The 14,191-nt window shown below is 37.9% G+C and overlaps 1 pseudogene; it reads right to left on the bottom strand.

Moving 5' to 3' along the window:
• LOC148027013 (uncharacterized) overlaps positions 1-7,958 on the bottom strand; it is a 93,208-nt pseudogene extending 85,250 nt beyond the window's left edge.
• Positions 7,959-14,191: the final 6,233 nt, after the last annotated feature.

The raw sequence follows: 14,191 nt of genomic DNA, 5'->3' as shown, positions 1-14,191 counted from the left end.
AGGCCAAGTTGCTTCCTCTGAGAAGATGTTATGAAATACCAAGAAAACATGCGGATCAATCCTTACTAAGTAATGGCCAAGTGCAACATCTTTCAATGAACTAATACCAACTCTTGTCCCTTTACCCCGTCCCAAGAAATTATCGAAATCTTCAATCTCCACATGTAAAAAAAGATAAGTGTCAAATGAATGTTGAAATCAAAAATATTAGTTTCAAGGCTTTTATTAAGCCTAAGGTTTAAAACATTAAAATAACCGGTTCGTCTTTTTATGTTCACATTGTCCCACAAGTGGATATTTTGGTTTTGAGGGGGCAAACAAACTCCGATTTAATGCAATCTGACTAGACATGCCGCTTCATGGCATTGAACTCCATCAACTTGGCCTCTCCCACGCACTTTACGGCTTCCCGATCCGATAGCTGCTTTATAACGCCGAACCTTCTTGCACGGATTAAATGGGGGGTCAAACAACCTCCGATTGACGAGCTGAGACTTGCATTGGATTCTTGATGTCGAAATGCATCTAGAAAAACTCTAGATCGACCATCCACCTTCGTTTGATTTTTCATGAAAATTGACTTGTTGACTCGTCTCGGCCATGTTTCCGCTTTAAAACGAGCGAAAGTTGAAAGGCTTAAAGTCGGCTCCTAAAATGCAACTCTTAGGTTATCTTTTTTCCATCCAATTACAAACATACAAGTCAAGACCCCTAGGTGCACATATGGCTTTTGAGCACCATTGATCATTGGTGGCACCTCAGGAGGGTGGGTCATTGAACATATCTAATATCCCTCCTCAATGTCTGACTACATCCTCAACCCAATTTTGAGTCTTTGAATATGAACTTGAATCCTTTGTAAGTGCTTTGGTGTAGATATTGGCTCCATTCTCCTCTTTGGACAGTAGATAGTTTCAGTATCCCATCCTCAATCAAATCATGCACATAGTGATATTAGATTCCAATGTGTTTGGTACATGCATGAAACATTGGTTTTTAGCTATGGTGATGCAACTCTAATAGTCATATCTAATAGCATTTTGATCTTTATCTTGCACTTCCATATGCCATAGGATCCTCCTTAAGCATACTACTTCACATATATCAAAACAAGTTGCCTTGTATTTGTACTTTGGTAGAAGAATGCTACTATTGGTTATTTCTTACTGATCCAAGAAAATATTCTTAAGTCTAAAGAGAAAAACTATCTAGAAACTAACTTTTTGGAACATTGTCACTTACCTAGTCTAAATTATAGTTCCATACAAGATAATTTCTGCAACTACCATATTCAAGAGTTCCCTTCAAGTATTTGAGCACATGTATCCTAGCTTTCCAATGACTTTCTCATGGTTTATTTGAGAGCTTGCATAATACCATCAACAAAATTGATTTCTAGCCTAGTATTGCACAAGTAGATGAGATTATTGACTAGCATCCTATACCTCCTAATATCTACTAGTGTTGATATATCATCAATGGATAACTTCTCATTAACATCCATAGGTGTAGATTTCTCCTTGCACTTGATCATGCCAAATGCTTTCAAGATGTCTCATTTATACTTCTTCAAAGATTTAAATATTTTGTTAGGCTCTTGATAGAGTTCAGTCCCCAACAATATTATAGCAAGCTGAAATTTGTCATTTCCAATTCATAGCTCAAAGCGTTTTGAGTATGATGGATCATATTTTCATAGTTACATGTAATAAGAAGTTTTTCCACATATATGACAATCACTATAAACTTTTTACCATCCTTGTAAACATAGAAGTTAGCATCTAAGGTGCAACTATTAAAGTTTAAGCTTTAAAAAACATTATTTATCTACCATTGGTACCATGCTCCAAGGGCTTGTTTTAGCCCCTACAACACCTTTTAACTTTGTACATTTCTAAGCTAACATTAGCTCTATCTTAGCTTCTTGACCCACTCACGGTGCTAGTAAATTTTTTCTTTTTAGCCAATCCACTAACTCTCAAGTGCCATTCTTCATTGTGCAATTATACTTAGCTTGCATAGTTACTCTTCATACTAGATTGGTAAGTTCTTCTTCCAAGTCTATTGGCACCTTTACTTCTCTCATAATTTTAGCCATCATCAAGGCCATATTGATAATATTTTCTCCTTTATTATCTAAGAACTCCTTGGTCTAGAATTTTCTCAATAGTTCTATGCATAGGATCATAGAGTCACTTTATCCTTTGAGATAATGGTTTTTTTAATGGCATGATTATAGGTTGGTCAACTTTCTTCTCATCATTTGAAGATGATGATTCATTGTCCTTGAGGTTAGGGATAGATATGTGGATAGGCTCATAGTAGACTACTTTTTTGCTTGATGATAAAGTAGAAGAACTTGCCTTTTCCTCTATTATATGTGGTTGCTCCTTAAACACCACATCACAACATCTTACTATGGTCTTCTTTACCTCTTTGTCATATAATTTATAATTCTTTTTCCCATCACAATAACCCAATAAGATAAATTTGGAGCTTTTGGTTTTAAATTATTTATTTTATTCTTTGAAACATGTGCATAATATTCACATCCAATAGTTTTAAAGTGTGAGACAAATAGTTTCTTACCAATATAAGTCTTATGATGAGTTTTTTCCTTATGAGCCTTTGTGAGACTATAGTATTAATAGCTTATGAGCCTTTGTGAGACTATAGTATTAATAGATTTGGTGAAACCTACTTAGGCAAACCCTTGCTCTTCAGAGTGCACCTTCCACTTCCACAAAGGTGCGATTTTAGCATTCAAGAATGCCATCTTGCTGAGGTGCATGAGGCATCGTCGATTGATACTTAATCCATTTGCTCTTGAAAAATACTTCAAACTTATTTGAGTTGAAATTTTTGAGATTTATGCAGTCACACTCCTAAGACAACCTCTTTGCGTGGAGCACTAGGCCAAGGGACATGCAATAGTCTAGGAGGGGCTACTCGAATCCCATAGGCGTAGTGAGAAAAGGGGAACCATCTTACAACTATAAAAGCATGTACTTGACATTGAGTTAAATGATGAATGTTATTGTACTTTGTACTTTCAATCTTGTCTCTCTACTCAAGGTTATGTTTATGAGTCCAAGCCAATCTAACTTCGAACCTAATTCACTTGAGTAACAATTAGTGTGTCTACTCTCAATCATCATGCTTCTTATCATTGACTTCTATCCTCCATAGCTAGACCTTGCTCAAGGATCCATGTTTCTCAAGATGGTATTAGATCCATGGTTAGATGTTAGCTTAGCTCCACAAGAATATTTCATGTCTCACTTTATTTTCACTCTATGATTCTTGACCTCTATAGCCAACAACACCTACCTCTTTTGGAGTAGCCATATCTCTTCAAGCCTTCTTCTCACAATTGTTCTTTAGGTCAAGGGGAAAGTTCTTGGCACAAAAATTGAAGAGATTGATGTGCATCATACCCGACATTTGCATTTCCCCAAATAGGCTGGATGTAGTTTTGACAACGACCACTTTGAATACTTAGATCTCTCAACTCAAGCAAAACAAGTATAAACCCTCTTAGGGGGACTTAGACCATTAGCCAAGGTACTCCATCTCAAAGAGTTTGAGTAAATTCAATCTATGGAGCTCGTGGGAGCTAATTTACTAGTCGTTGGTCCCTATTTTGACAGGATAGTCATAGCTATTTTGATCTCAAGCTAAAAATTACTTCACTTTCTAACTCCCTTGACTCAAACAACCCACTACAACTATGATCCACTATACCAGTGAAGTTCCAACAAGTGCAACCCTCAAACTCATCAAGAAGAAGGTTCAAGAACAAGCATTGAATTTCAACATTAAGCTTCAAGATAGTATCTCTTGATACTAAATAATGTTGTTTAAACGTTAATAGCTATTGTATCTTTTGGCACAATTTTTTCTTTTCCAACTCTATTGCTGGATTTACCTCAATTTTTGAAGCTGATTTGCTACTGCTCTTACCATCTAGTATGGGGAAAGATTCATCATCATGCTAGTTGAAAGGAATGGGCTTCCACACTTTGGCAGAGAAGGATCAAGTTGATCCTGATGAAAAATGGCTTTTGGTTAATAACCAGTGGCCAAGAAAAGAAACTTTGAGATACTAGTCTTGCAATAGTATGGCAAAAGAAGGATGACAAAGCCTAAGCCATCATCAAGCTTGAGCTTGATGACAGTTAGCCTAAGCCATCATCAAGCTTGAGCTTAATGACAGTTATATCCACCATGTAGACACATGTAATATATCTCATGCCACTTGGGAACAGTTGGACACATTGTTTGGTGGCCAATCTAAACCTTCAAAATATGGATTGTTGATTGAATTTTTTAGGTTGGATATGAAGGCTAATACATCCATTGAAACCATCTTAATTATATGAAAAGTCTGCTAGCTCAACTTGCAAGGATTAATTTAAAAATGGATAATGTATACATTTGAGTTCTACTGAAGAGTCTTCCTCCAGAATAAGGTAATGTCTCCACCAAACACACTAATTAATATGCCAAATCCAAAGCTCGTAGACATTAGAGAATCAGTCCTAGATTAAGAGAAAAAGCTCAAAGGAAAAGAAAATGCAAGCACTTCAAAGAAAGAATGGGTTCTCTATGTCAATAACAAGTACAAATATAAGAAAGACATTCTGTATGACTTCTACAAAAGAACGGGACATATTAAAAAAATTTGTTATGTCAGGAAAAGATCATAGAAGTCCTATCTAGTAATTGCCAAAGAAGAAGAAGACCATGAAGAAGAAGACACTCAAGAACAGAGGGACAAGCCTCATTAGTCCTTTTGTTCCCACTATTGAGACTAACTTTTTTAAGCCTTTTATGTAATTGCATGGTCCAATTATAAGCTTTTTAATCCTTGTCGGGACCAAAAACTGGCCTGACACTAGCTCTCTAGCACCAGTCGGACCTCTAAGACACATAAGACACCCCACACGGCCTCGCAGCCAGGAGTGTCTAAGGCTCACACTACACCAAACTTTAATATTGATTTTGTGTTTGTAATAAGACACAATCGAGATTTGCCTTCTCCTACTCCTCATTAGAGGGAGATCGCATAACATATAGGTACAATACCTCATATCACATACACAGGAGACAACCTCTCGGCTGAAACACTGTGGCCTCATTGTAGCTCTCCTACATCAAGGGGATTGGCCCCAAGATGCATTGCCTAAACATAAAGAACAAGCGTACAAGCTCCACTCTTTGATTTATCAAAAAATCCAAGATTTGATGTTTCCTCACTAAACTTATTCCAAGGAACTGCTCGTCTAACCTACAACAAGGACTTCCTCACACTCTCAACATTGGTCAATGTTCGGCATACAGGTGCTATGCATCTAGGATTTTGTACCATGTGGCATATAAAATGCAAATATGGATGCCTATTGTGCATATCAAACATTTTATTTTTAAAAAAATCGACAAAGTGGAGTGTAAAAATTAGCCCTTCAATGATTTTTAATCTATGTGTTGTTGAAGCATTGCTAGAGAGTAGCACCGAACTTAATCGTGGTGCTAGTTTCCTAAAACTTAAATGATACATCTCCCTATATGACACTGTCATCGTGTTAAAGGTTGAAGGTCTACCACTGGGGCTTAACGCAGAAGAAGAGTATGGGATTCAAGATTCGGGGAAGGGAAAAAGAATGGGGTTTGACAAGATTCGGGTTTCAGAAAAGACTTAGATGAGGAGGAAGATTTCAAGCTTTTTTTGTGTATTTAGCATACATGAACGGAATAAATGTCTCTATCTTGTTTACATCAAATGCATTTGGAAACATAAACCATAACATGAAGGATATTCTCAGATTTTTAATCCAAATGCAAATTCCAAATGCAAGCTCAAATGGCTTTTATCTCATGTACATAGACGGATTTCAACTCGAGGAAACAAGTATTAGGATGGTAGATTCAAATACATTCAAGATATGGACCAATAGTACATGAAATGTATTGAAGGAGCATAATTTTAACTTCAGCCCTGTTTTAAAATAGAAAATTCCAGCCCATAATCAAGCTCAATAAGAGTACATAAACTCATGAATAAGCTTCTTTAATCATTAATGGGTAAAGCCCTAATGATAAGAGGTCATTTTCTTCTATTACAATCACATGAATCACTTGTTTGTTCATAAAAATGGACAAGAACAGTGGGCTGCCCTGTTTATGACTAGTTTTTTCAGCCCATAACAGCCCATACACCTTCAAAATCCTCACCCTTTGCTTGCCCCAAAGTCACTCAAGTACTTGGGTACAAGTCGGGCTTCATTGGACCATGAATAAGGTAGATAAAATGAGAGAAGATGTACATAAGAGCATGCTAAATACTTTTCTCTCAGTTTTTCCCCTTTTATAGACTGTCATACCATGCATTTTCGTCAGACCAAATGGACGGATCAGTGGAGCTCTCACCTTGGTTGTATCTTCATCTTCAGCTCTTGTTAATCTTTAGTTTGCATGCTCCAAAGCATGTACCATAGCTCCCAGCTTTCTCCAGTTGCATCAGGTGGTGCAGGCCCGCATTTTGTGCCAAAAAATGCGGGCTGCATCCTGCTCAGCTCCACACTGCTTTTTGACCTACTTAGGTCACTTGTTGGTCACATTAGTCCATTACTCCAGGTCCCCCATGAACCTAGTGGACTTTTGGCATTTTCCTTGAGTTCTAACCATATTTTGCACAAGTTGAATCAATGTGATTTATCCTGCAAATTGTCAATTACTTCTAGCTGACCAAGTTGTAGGTTCCCATGGACTTATTTTGTATCAATATACATGGTACAACTGAAAATTCTATGCTAAATACAAAGGAACTTATGTAACTAAGTTGGTTATTGGGTAACAATGACTAAATTATGTATGCAAATTCCTCATATAAATCCTAGTGAAGTACTTTTGTGTTTATAAGAATACCATGATTTATATTATGAACAATAAACTCTTTGACATGCATTCACCCCTTCCTAACCTACACATCCTCCGGCATGTGCCATTTCATAAGATACAGGTTAAGGAGGGTCTTCTTTTGATATATTTTCATCTTCATCCTCTAAGTCTTTTTCTTCCTGCTTGTTTTCAAGTAGATGGCTCATATCTAAGTCATCAAGCTCATAAGTTGAAGATTCTCTTTGTTTGAAGAGCTTAATTCGTTTCGCGGCTATTGGTACTTTTACCATGGTTCCATCCATTTCAGCCAAGGAGTAAGTAGCATTATTATGTACTACTGTTACTACATATGGTCCAAACCATCGCTTGGCTAACTTTCTATGAGCACTATATTGATTGTCTAGGTTGCTATCATAGACAAGTACCCAATTATTTTCTTGAATAGCTCTTGGACGGAGTCGATGATGCTTGTCAAATCGCTTCTTATTCTTTAGTCTTGCTGTTTTCAGCCTTTCAATGGCTGTCTTGACATCTTCTGGTCTTCTTTCAAGTTGCCTTATGCGCAGAGTTAGCAACTCTTCTCTATTCATGCCTTTATCCCATGGTAGGATACTCCATGTGACAATGGACTCCTCAATAGGCATAATAGGTGGCTATCCATATATTACTTCAGCCGGCATATAACCTGTTACTGCACTATGGGTAGTTCTATCAGCCCATAATGCGAATGGTAGCATTCTAGGCCATTCCCTCATCTTTCCTTTGCAAGATTTTGCTAAAGCTTTATGAATTGGTTGATGATCTCTTTCGCTCTTACCATTACCTTCAGGGTTGTAGGTTGATGTAAGAGATAGCTTGATCCTCAATTGAGCAAAGAAATGGCGAGCCTCGTTAGCATCCAATTCTCCTCTATCAGCAATTACTTTGGCAACACAACCATACCTGCAAAATACTTCTTCAAGTAAAAATCTACAAACAGCTTGAGTAGACTTTGTTGTCAAGGCTTTTCCTTCCACTTGATTTGTGAGATCTTCTCTAGCAAGTACTAGATATCTCATGTTCCAAATTCCTGTAGGCATGGTTACTAAATCAATAACCCATCTATAGTGAATGGATAAAGGAAAGGTAGGCTATAGCCCATCTCTATGCTTAACCATAGAGTACATTTGACAAACATGACAAGACTCAACAAAATGCTCAATGTCTTTATACATGTTTTGCTACCAAAATTTCTATTTTATTTTAGCAAAAGTGCCCCATATGCCTCTATGACCAGCCAATAGGCTTTCATGAAATTCTTGCATGACCTGTGTTTGAGTCTTTTTGTCTCCTAAGACACGAATAGGCACCCTTCCTTTCTTTTTCGCATGCCTCCAAAGGTAGCCATCTTTAAGAAAAAAGCCATAAGCTTTTCTCTTGATTCTCTTGAACTCTTCATTAGACCAATCTTCCTTCTTTGTCATAGTATTCAAAAATTGGCCAATTTTTAGCCAATCATCTGCATAATAGTCCTCTTTAAAGTGTGAACAAACCATAACAAAACATTGAGCATGCTGTCTATCAACTGCCCATTGTCCTTCTTTAGTTGTTTCTTCCTTTCTTGCTGATGTAAAATTTATTTTAGCAGCTGAACCTGTTGTACTTTTTGTAATTATTGTTGTACCTACATTTTTGACTACTGAACCATCATTAGGTTCAGCTATACTTGCTGTTTTCAGATTTGTACCTGCATTTACAACATTATTTTTAGCAAATACAGACTCTGATTCGTCCTCATCCAACATTTCTTCTTCATCCTTATATCTGGCACGTGAAAGCATGTTAGCAACTGGATTATCTCTTCCTGCAATATGTTTCAAATCAAGATTTAAGGATTTAATATATGTTATCCATCTTAGCATGGCTATGTCGGGAGTGGAACAGTTGGCAATCATGCCCAAGAGTGGAAGGCAATCTGTTTCAACTATTATGTGTGCACCCATGAAGTACTCCCGGTCACATTTCAATGCAGCTACTACTCCCCAAAGTTCTCTTTTAATTTGAGCATACCTTCTTTGTCGTTCATTAAGAACCTTTGCTCCAAAGCGGATTGCATATCTGTTGCCTTCAAGGTCGTCTTGACCAACTGTCCATCCTATTCCAATAGGACTTGTGTCCACTGTGAGTATAATAGGCTATCCATTAGAGTAATTAGCCCTCTTTAAGGTGGGGGCTAAAATCAGCAATTTCTTCAGTTTCTGAATAGCTTGGGTATGTTCTTTTTCCCATATAAACCTTTGGCCTTTTCTTAACACTTGATAAATATTTTCAGCAACATGAGCAAAATGTGGGATCCAAATAAGGTAGAAGAGACATGTACCAAGAAATCTTCTCACCTCCGAAATATTTGTACATATTTCTTGCATTTTGCTAATAGCATCAAACTTGGATGGAGAAGGCTTTCGGCCATATGGACCACACATATGCCCGACCACAAGAATTTCTTCGATTCCAAAAACAGATTTAGCACCTGAAAGAGTAAGATGGACTTCTTCTAATTTAGACAAAATTTGAGCACAATCATTAATATGATCAGAAACAAACTTGTGACATCCAAGTTCATTGAGTTCGTCATTCTTCTCATGAACTTCACATCCTTTGATTGGAACATCATCAAGGAAAGGAAGAGTTAATTGAGGAATATAATCTCTCAATACTTTATGCATGGCATTCATCATGTGAGCTACTGAATTCGTAGCCCCTTGAGGTAGGGTACACATGCAGACTAAGCCAAGAGGCATCTTCATTGTGGTAATGTCTCGGCTTTCCAAAGCAAGCTGAAATTGGTCATAGCCTGAATATAAATCTCCCATGGAATAAATTGCTCTACCTGCAAAAGTTTCAGCAAATTCATCAACAATTGGCCCTGAACCAACATTTCTAATAGTGACTTTATTGACAGGCTGTAAATCTTGAATGAATCGCAAAGATCCATTCTTCTTAGGAACGGTAAACCTTCGGTTGGAATATGGAGCTGAAGATGGCTCCAATATTCACATTTTTATCTTCTCATTTAGAAGTTCCAATAATTTAGGCAAATGATCTCTTGGTATCGGAATTGGTTTAAGATTTCAAGAAACGTGTGGGACCGTAAAAATCACCATTGGTGCCACAATGCTAGGATCCACACAGCCAATTTCATGTGACTGGAATGAAAAAACTTTGCAATGATTCTTTAACATCTGCATGAAGATTTGCTTTTCAGCTGGCAAGAGAAAAGAATCTTCACCAATTTTAAGCTCTTGTAGACTTTTTGCTGTAAATTGGTGACCAATATATTTGGGATCACGAAGGCTTGGCTGGATACCCTTTCTGCCAGTCCTTCGCTTTCGGGTGGTAGAGGAGTAGCCATCGGCTTGACCTTTTTATCAACTGTTTTATACTTTGTTTCTACTCTTACTTCATCCTTGTTTGGCTGTCCAAAGGCTTCATGATCTAAAAATTCTTGAATTATGTCATACATATTCAATGTGCATACCTGTATGGACTAATTTTCAGCTCGATTTTCTGGATGAACGGCTGCATATATATCAGCCATTGTATCATTATAAATCAGCCCATAAAATAGCCCTAAAATTTCTTCATATTTAGACAGATGAGAGTGGAATTTTGATGCTGAGAAATGCTTAAAAATAGCTAAAAATTACGAGTATCGAGGGAAAAATATTCAACGTCAAAGGTGGCGGCTCAACCTAGGACGATTTTAAGCATCAAAGTACTTTAAAGGCGCCCGAGCGACACTTGTTGATTTTTTATAAATTTTCAGACTTTCGTGCGGGTTGACAAGAGTTACCCGCCAATGCGGGATGTCAAGCCGGATGCACAGGATTTTTTAGAGCTCAATTCGGAGTCCGGACGAGGAAATGGCCAAGAAACCGGGCAAGATTTGAAAAGGTGGACATAGGAGTGGTGACCTTTGGGGGCTAGGGGCATTTTATGCCAAAATTTTTGATAGCATGAAATCATGGCATCTTGGAGAGGAAGAAAACGACGCCTGTAGGAGCGCCGAAATTTGTGCTTGATGGATGGAGAGGGAAGATGCAACCTCAATACAACCCCTGCAAATGATCATTGCCCCTCATTCCCCTCTGCCTGCCGGTCATATCGCCATGCTTCGCTCCTCCAATGGCGGTCTCTATGAAGATCTCTGATTTCAGTCTTTCTCTCTCCTCCCTCTCTCTCTTCTAAGGGCAGATTCATGTGGTGAAGAAGAAGAAGAAGAATGGATGACGGATGCTTGTCCAATAAAGACTGGATTGCTCCATGGTTCAAGAGGAATGAGGATTGCTGATTGTGGACTGTCATGGACATTAATGGTTGCTGGAAATCAGTCCCGAGCCATGGCAAATAAAAACCCGCAACCCGCAAAGAACAGTAATCTCATTTTTACAAAGGAAATGGATGTTGTATGCAATTTGCTTCATGAATATTTGTTCCCATGGGATGATTATGCATTATGTTGTTGCTTGCTATGAGTTTGATCAGTTTATGCTTAGAAAATTGGAAAATCATAAGTGTTGTGACTGAAATTAATGGTGTAAAACCCGTAAAACATGCGAAATAGGGGGAAATTGGGTGTTTTTGATAAATTAATGGAAAATATAATAAGACACACCAACTAAATTTGTGTTTTTGCTACAAATGAACCTAAGGACCATAGCCCACAACTCATTTTGTATTTTTAGTTATTTAATATTGCAAAAAAATACAAAAAATAGGGAAAATGGGGAAAAATAAGGGGAAAATGGATATTGAGTGCCGAAAATCAAGGAAAAATAAGATTCATGTTTGTGTATGTATGGGGGGTTTGAAGTATGAGGTTTAGCCTCAGTTCAGCCCTACCTTTATGTTTTAGTGAGTTTTTATGGCTTTTTATACAATAAAAACATGGAAATGAACCCTAAACCGATCAATAATGCACAACCTAAACGGGTGAGGGGGTAGAGTGTATAAAAGGTGCTTAAATGCTGAATGAGATGATGAAAAGCTTGCTGGTTTTTATGCATATCATTTAGGTTGTTTGATAATTAAAAATTAAGAATCTAGTAGCACAAGGGTTTCTCGGTGCTAGGTTCATGCAACGCCGTATATGAGTGATAGTCAAAATCATTGAAAGAAATATTTTTCACATGTGCACAAATACTGATTTTCTTAATTGTTTGAGCACATGGACATTCACAATTTGCATGAAGCGTAAAATGATAAAATGTATCATACAATACCTCCTGGATGCATGGTAATTGCTTTCTAGAGGATCATGACCAATGTTGAGTGAGAGACAGGATATCCTAAGCTGTAGGCTAGGCGTTGGGTCTAAAGGGAAAGAAAGTGAGGTATGGTACATTCCGGGATACGATCAATTGGTACCTTGAGTGGAAATATGTGCGATATTGTGTTATATATGTTTAGCGATGCATCGAGGGGCCAATCCTTAAGGTGTAGGAGAGTCGCAGTGAGGTAGCGGCAGTTAGCCGTGGGAGGACCTCCTATGTTTTTACTTCGTGCTATTTGGCAACATGTTGAGACTCCCTCTGAGGAGTGTTAATTGGGTTAGAGTTGGACTACGAGACGTGATACAAATGCAAGATGTTTAGAAAGATTATGTATGTGTCATCCATGTTGGAAACTGCGAGGAAGACGAGAGACGAAAAGAAGAGAGGAGAGAAGAGAGATAGGAGACACCAAAAGTGGAACCCCAGAAGTGTGTCAACTGAGCACACATGATAGGAATATATAGAGGGGACCTGGGGCGCTATATATAGACAGACTATATATAGCTAACACCCCCACTCAAATAAAGGTCCCTTACTATGGATGAAAAAACCCTTGGGGGCTCAAGGGAAAAACCCATAGCTCTATATAGGCCTACTGTTATATTAATATTCAAAATATAAAAGTACAAAATTGAACTTACAAGAGCCTATTCATAGGCGTCAAAGGAGCTACATCACTCGTGAATTACAACATCAACAGAGAAGGAGCTACATCACTCCTGAATTACAACAGTCTATTCAGAGGCATCAAAAGAGCTTTATCACTCCTAAATATACAACATGTAAAATAAGGATAAGCGACATCACTGCAAAAGATTAAATCTCCAAGAAATTCCTTCAACTAAACTTGGGATGTAAGTAGTATATCTGTCACATCAAAACTTAAAGAAAAACGTTACAGTGACATTAGAACAACACAAGGTCTATAGAGACGGTTCGCGACGCCGCTCTATAGACAACATAACACATGTGGGGCCCCATGAACAGAATATAAATAAAACAATTTGTCATCAACTAGAATATAGACGCTCATCAGCTGGAATGAATATAAACGAAATAATGTGTCATCAGTTGGAATTTAGACGAAACAATGTATCATCAACTAGAATATAGACGCTCATCAATGGAATAACGAACGAGGACGATCATCATGAAGCACGGCAATATCAACATCCAAAAGTAGGGAATGAAGCATCAATAGAATAATGAACGAGGGCAAGCATCATGAAGCATTGCAATACCAACATACCAAAGCATTGAATGAAATAATAATTGAATAACATTGATTGAATGAAAAATATAAAATATAAGCTATGAAACTTATGAAACAATGACATGACAAAGAATCCATAACATAAGACATGACATTGCTATTATTGGTTCTTTTCGTAATGTCGATGCTATTGATACTGAAGCTTATTAACAATAACCTGGATATATTAACATTATCGCCTGACAAGGAGTATCTTGTCGAATCTAGGTAGTTTATACGTAGAAAGACAAAACCATAATTATAATCACTTTGGTGATACACTGATGTAAAGCTTTGGATAAAGCTTTTGAGAATAAAGATTTTGAATAATAAGAAGACGAAAAAGATGGACGATCTGTTAGGGACACAAGCAGCACACATAGATGGAGGTGAAATGCCCAAGACTCCTTGGGCTTCACACACATAGATGGAAGCCAAGCAAAGTGATTTGGACGAACGGCAACCAAGTCGTATGAGCGAATGACGGGATTAGAGGAGTTAAAGGCAGAGGCCTGGATAGAAGTCTCCACCACCACAGTCAGCTGGTCGAACAGCCTGCAAAAAGGGCGGGCATGTGCGGCCATGGAAGAAGCACTAGGCCCTTCTCCTTCTCCCTTGCCTTCGTCTGCTGCTCCTCTTCCACAAAGCACGTCACGATGGAACTGATCAGCCGAGTGGCCGACTCACTCAAGCTCAAGAATCGGCTGGAGGTCCAGGGCGATCGTTT

Source organism: Lygodium microphyllum, chromosome 13 (assembly GCF_053477565.2).
Source record: "Lygodium microphyllum isolate KBCC chromosome 13, Lygodium_microphyllum_v1.1.10, whole genome shotgun sequence".
NCBI classification, from domain to species: Eukaryota; Viridiplantae; Streptophyta; class Polypodiopsida; order Schizaeales; family Lygodiaceae; genus Lygodium; species Lygodium microphyllum.
Note: the sequence above shows the minus strand (reverse complement) of the source record. Positions and strands in the feature narration are given on the sequence as shown.